The sequence below is a fragment of the Larus michahellis genome, chromosome 11 (genome assembly GCF_964199755.1).
Source record: "Larus michahellis chromosome 11, bLarMic1.1, whole genome shotgun sequence".
Taxonomy (NCBI): Eukaryota; Metazoa; Chordata; class Aves; order Charadriiformes; family Laridae; genus Larus; species Larus michahellis.
Genome location: NC_133906.1, coordinates 21,757,199 through 21,763,627, shown reverse-complemented (window position 1 = coordinate 21,763,627; position 6,429 = coordinate 21,757,199).

Below are 6,429 nucleotides of genomic sequence, written 5' to 3'. Positions count from 1 at the left end.
ATGGAGCGGCGGGCAGTTGGCACCTCGGTGGGGAGCGGGACCCGGCCGGCGGGCAGCCCTGCCTCCTCCCTGCCCTGTCTTGCAGCCAGCGATGGGGCAACCATTCCTCCCCCAGCGTCCCCCCCAGAGGGGCCGCACCGCGGTTCCCCGACCCGTTGTCCCCTGCGCTGGTGTGCTGCCAGCGTGGAGAGGCTGCCATGTTTGTTCTCGCGCCGCTCCAGCACACCCACGGAGGGTGGGGTGACTCGTCAGGAAGCGCCACGCTCGGAGGTTTTACTCCTGACATGTTTGCACCTCCGAGGTCCCAGCCCCTGGCTCGGCCAGTGGCGCCCGACCCACCATGGGCCATCTTGCCCAGTGCCCACGTGCTGCGGTGACATGTGGAAGCTGGGGACACGCCACGGCCGGCGCTGTATGAACTCGGCACCGAGGCCTCACGTCCATGCGGTCCTCCCCGCCCGCCCAGAGATGGGGCAGCACCTGGCGTGGCTGGGGTCTCACCCCGTTCCCCCCAAAACGGGGAAATACCTCTGGCACAGCCCATCTCCCAGGGATTGACTCCGGCTGCAGCGGCCACACCCCGGCACACCCAGGCGGGGGCCCGGCAGCCAACTTTCCTCCTTGGAGCAACCTGCCACACACGTTTCCGCCACGTTCCCAAAATAAAGCTAATGGTTTATTTATAACCGCCCCCCCCCGGGGGCAGGCAGGGCCCTGCGCAGGGCGGGAGCGCCCCAAGTCTCCCCATCGCCTGGCATCAAGACCCAGCGAGGAAGGGTTGTCATGGGGAGAGGTTTAGGACTGTCCCCAACGTGGTCCCCGACTGTCACCAGCCCCCCTCGCTCTGCTGATTTGCCCCCTTATGCTGGCGGGGCAGGGAGAGGCAGGGCTGCCAGACAGGGCACATCCCAGCCTGGGCACTGGCCCCGTGCCCAGCCTGGTCCCCCCCTGGCTGCCACCCGCCAGGGGCTGAGCCCTCTCTTTGTGGGCACGTGGCGCGACACAGCCCCATGGGACACTGGTGGGCAGCGGTGCCCAGGTGGCTGGGGGCACCCCCAGGCATGTCCCCATCCCAGTGTCTCCCCCAGCACATCCCAGTGCCTTGTGGTTACTGGCGTAGGGAGGAGCACGGCGGGGGTGGCGGGATGCCCTCAGATGCACTCCCCGTCTGCTGTGTCACCTCTCCCCGCGCCGCGGAGAGCGCCCACAGGAAGGGCCCTTCCCCGGCCCTTCTCTTCCGGCAGAAGAGCAGGCAAATGGCACCCCGGCCGCCGCCACGCTCCCGCCCGGATGTGCGGCATGGCGGGCAGCACGGGCCGGCCCTGCCGCTGCCACGCAGGGCTTTGTCTGCAGGCTCTGGCAGGGAGCACGGGCGACCGGTGGCCTCCCAGAGTGTCCTCCCCGCTTGCCGGGCTTCGCCTGCGAGCCCCCCACCCCATGGCCGCGCTCGCCCCCCCGGCCAAGCCTGTCTTCCCAAAGCATGCCGGGGCCTCCGGAATTGGTCAGGCCGGTGGCTGCGGAGCCGCACGGCGCTGCGGGCTCCCTCTGGAGGCCCTGGTCCCCGTGCACAGCCCGGCTCCATCCCCCCGTGGGAGCAGCCCCATCCCCCTTCTCCCCGTCACCCAACTCATGGCCCCCCCCGATGCACAGCCCCGGCTCCCGCCATGGCTGCTCCCCGCCACCACAGTGATGCAGAAGAGAACATGGCCCCGCGCCGGGGGCTCCCACTCTCTCTCCCCGGGGGAGATGGGGGGGTCACAGCCGGCAGTGGGGAGCCCCAGACCCCAACGTGGAGGAAGCCGTGGCCCACGCAGGTCCCACGGGAGCCATGGGCCGGCTGAGCTCGCTGCAAGTGGCCCCCAGCCGCGGGTGTCCAACCCCCGGCAGGCACTTGGGCACGGCGGGGGGCACGGGAAGATGCCGGGGGACCCGGGGGGAGCACAGCCCCGGGGAGCAGCACCGGGGCCCTGCACAAAGGGCCGGGTGGGAGCCGTGGCCGTGGGGCTGGCGCATGGCCGGGAGCGTGGGCGAAAGGGTTAAGGAGCTGCGGCGGGCAGGGGGGGTGGCCCGGCCGGGGGAGAGGAAGGAAGCAGAGGAGGAGAGGAGAGGAGAGCAGAGGAGAGCATCCTGCCCGGAGGGTTTGCCGGGGGCCCCTTTCCCGCCGGGAAGCGGCTTGCGGGGCTTGAGACCGCAGGGGATGGAGCAGCGGAGAACCACCGGGGCAGCCGGCGGGGCTCAGCCCGGCTCCGTGCCCGCAGCACCGGCAGGGCCGTGCCCGCGGCTCGGTGCTCGCAGGCAGGCAGCCACGGGGTCCTCCTCGCTGCGCCGGTGTGCCTGGCGCGGGGGTCTGCTCCCCATGCTGGGGTGACCCCAGCCTCCCTGGTCTCCCACCTCGCAGCCCCCGTTGTCCTACCGCTCCCCCAAAACCTTGAGGGGGCAGCCCCAAGGACAGGCAGGGCGGGAGCAGCCCGGGGGCACGCAAAGGCAGTGGGTGGGGGGCAGGACCCCCACCACAAGCTGCTGGGGACAGGAGCCACCACATCCTCGGCTCTGTGTGGAAGAGCTGTCACTGGGCTGGGGCTGCCCGGAGACCTGTCACCCCAGCAGCCATGTGCAGCATGGGGATGGTCCCCGGGGTCCAGGGTGCCCGGCTGGGTGCTGCAGCCAGTCTTGGGGACTTCCCTGCTCCCCAGCCCTCGGGCAGACATGCTGTCCCCCTCGTCCCCCCGTCCCCAGCCGAGGGGGTGTGCAGGGCCCCAGCCCTGGGCAGCGAGGCTGCGCCCCCACTGGGCTTCGCTCCATCCACCCAAGGAGGGCCGAGGTTCACCGGGCTCCTGCGCCCATGGGGTGCCCTCCCCATGCTGGTCCCCATCACCCTGAGCGGGTACGAGCGGGATCCCCACCGGGACATGGCTCAGCTTTGCATCCCGAACCCCCCGTCCTGCCCCGCTCCCAGCCCCATCCATCCGTGAGGGCGATGGGATGGAGAACGGAGCCAGGATACCCCCCCCAGCCGTTTGTCACCCCTCCAACACGGTCCCAGGGCTGGCCTGCCGCGAAGGCCACTGTCACCGGCCCAAAAGGCGTGGATGTGCAGCGGGGGAGCGAGCGGGGGGGGACGACACACACTACCCGTCCTGTCCCGGTCCCGCACGCCCCGCACGGCGCTGCTCCCGCTGGCCAGGAGATGGGGCTCGCAGCCCGGCTTCCCCCGCCGCTCGCCCGCCTGCTGCCGGCCACGGCCGGGCGAGCGCAGGGGGCTGCGGGCTGCAGAGGGGGCTGCGGCGGGGCAGCCCCCCCGCCCGCCCTCGCTGGGACCCCCAGCTTGGCCTGCCCGGGGCTGGGAGGGAGCCTGAGGGTGCATGAAGGGAGGTGCGTGGCGGGGGGGGTGCATCAGGGAGGATGCATGGGGGTGCGTGGCTGCCCCCGTGTGAATGGGGATGGAGGGGGCGGGGGGGGGGTGTTGTACACGTGCATGGGGATGTGCGTGCGTGGAAGGGGGATGTGGGGGGGTGTATGCATGTGCGGGGGGGTTGCGTGCGGGATGTAGCGTGTGTGCATGGGGGGGTGGATGCATGCGTGGGGTGGCGGAGCGTTTCTGTGCGTGGGGGGGGGGGGGGGGGCTGAGGTGTGTGTGCGGAGGGGCGTGTGTGCCTGCAGAGCGGTGCGAGTGTGTCTATGCACAGCAGGGTGGGTGTGCAGGGGCTTGTGCCTGGGCGGGGGGACTGTCCGGATATGTGGGGGGGGGGGTGCGCCTGCCTCTATGTGTGTGTGTGCCTGTGTCTATGTGTGTGTGTGCCTGCATGTGTGTGTGTGCCTGCGTCTATGTGTGTGCCTGCATGTGTGTGTGTGTGCCTGCGTCTATGTGTGTGTGTGCCTGTGTCTATGTGTGTGTGTGCCTGCATGTGTGTGTGTGCCTGCGTCTATGTGTGTGCCTGCATGTGTGTGTGTGCAGCGACCAGGGATGCGGGACCTGCCGGTGTTGGGATCCCTCTGTGGGAGAGGACAGGGCCCTGCCTCAGCCTGCGCCCGGGAAGCAGCACAGGGTGCTCCCACGTGTGGGTGCCCGTGGGCCCCCTTTCCCTGCCCGCATCGCCCATGGGGACCCTCCCCTTTGCTGCCCGGGCACCGGTGGTGCACATGGGGCACAGGTATGGGACAAGGACACGGCGTGCAGGGCATAGGACACGGGGTACGGGCAGGCAGGAGCAGGCAGAGAGGCAGTGCCAGGTGGGGGAGGCAGGAGCCTGGTGCCTTCCAGCCCCCCAACCTCATCCCTCCCTGCCTGGGGGCAGAGGCTTTCTGCATCTTACAAAAGCCAGATTCTCCCCGGAGATAAAATCCCCTTGCCTTTGTTTTGGGGAGAAAAGGAAGGCGACAGCAGCTCCTGGCCCCACAACAGAGTAGTTAAGTGAAGGCATCTCCGGGCAAGGGGCTGGAAGCCACATCCCAGGGGCTGGAATGAGGAACCAGCCCTGCCCTGGCCCTTGGGGCACTGTGTCTCCCCCAGGACTCATAATCCCCATAAGGACTACAGCATCTCTCCCAGGGCCGCAGCACCCCCCCAGAACTCAGCATCCCCCTCCCCCGAGACCGGAGCCGTCTCTCCCAGGACTCAGCATCCCCCAAGGATTCAGCATCTCCCCAGGACTCAGCGTCTCCCTCAGGACTTGGCATCCCCCCAGGACTTGGCATGTCCCCCGGGATCACAGAATCTCCCCCAGGACCAGAGCCATCTCCCCCACGACTCAGCATCCCCCCCACCCCGGACCAGCAGCGCTGGGATGTGGCCGTGAAGCTCCTCAGCCTCGCTGACATCCACGGGGACCCACAGACACGTCCCAGCAACACGCCGGGGGAACCCTGGCTGGAGGGCGACCCACAGCCCCCGGGTGGGCAGGTTCTGGCCCCGAGGCTGGGGCAGGCAGGGTGCCCACGGGCACGGCCGGGCTGGGGAGCGACGCCAGGGCCCGGCTGGGCTGGGGGGCAGGCGAGGGGGGTGCGTGTGTGGTGTGTGGGAACGCTGCCTCAGGAAACCAGCGGGATTTACTGGGCTACACGCTAAATCCCCCTCACAAAAGGGGCCTGTTCGTGGGGACAGGATGCCGGTGGCTCAGCCACACTTGTTTGGCCAGCAGAGCCTGGTGGATTAAGGACAATTGGTTCAGCCCTGACAGAAAATACCAGGAATGTTAAACAATAAAACCCGCCTCCAGTTGTCGTGGGGCTGCGGGACGCCCCGGGCTGCCTCCCTGCCCGGCCGCGGCCCCGGCTGCCCTGCGCCTGGCAGAGCCGGCCGGTCTCTGCTGCTCGGGGCCGGGGGATGCCCGGGGATGGGGCGAGGAGCAGCCCCCTGTGCCAGGGCAGGCGGGAGGCAGTGCCAGGACCCCGAAAGCATCGCTGGGCTGGTGCAGGTTGGGCTGCGGGGCCCAGGCACTGCCCGCACCCACGGCACGCTCACTAAGCGAGCGGGGATGAAGCAAGGACATGGAAGTGGGTAGCCGGTCCCCGCTCACCATGTCCCCTTGTGTTCCCCCACCTGGCGTTAAGCGTTAACAAACCCACCTCCGCTTTGCCCTTTGAAATTGGCTGTGGCCCCGTTTTCCAGAGAACGGGCAGCACCCAGCAAGTAAGAGCGGTGCAAACCGCGATGGGCATGAGGCACTGCCTGCGCCCCGTGCTGCCCCCCAGCACAGAGACCCCGGCCTGGAGTGAGGTGGGGACAAGCCCGGGACAGCCCCCGGGGGCTCAGCCCCCTCCCCAGGCACCCGTCAGTGTTTACCCCGGGTGCCGTCCGGGAAGCGGGCAGCCCCCGTGGGCAGCCTGGGCAGTTTGCCCTCCGGTGTGTGAATGCCCCATTCAGGGCTGTGCAAAATGCATTGGTTCTGGCACATTAGGGGACAGCTGGGATCCCTCCCGGACAGGCCGGCTGCCGGGACGGGCAGGTTTCACACCTGCCAGTGGGATGTCTGCCTTCGCCCGCCGTGCCGGAGCGGGGGGCTCATCCCAGCAGAGAGGGGAGCAAAGCTGGGGATGGAGGCTGTAAGGATACCGGTGTGGCTGGGCTCCCCCGAGCAGCCCTGCGAGGGGCTGTGACAAGGAGCGGGCCCCGGGACAGCTCTGTGAGCCACCGGGCTCCCCAGCACATGCAACACGCGGCAGGCGCTGCAGCCATGGCTGAGCCGAGCACCGCAAGGGCAGCCACAAGCTCCATCCCTCAAGAGCCCGAATCCCAGAAACGGGCAAGATTTCCCACCTGCCCCAGGCCCGGATCCTGCCCCACATCGCCTGCCAGCCCCCCTCCCCTCAGGCCGGTTTGGGGCAGGCTGTGCCAAAGAGCCGGCTTCCATGCTGGGGGGCTGCGAACGCAGCTGGGGGCTGGAGGAGGAAACAAGATCCCGGGGCTAACGGCCGGCAAAGCCCGGCCCT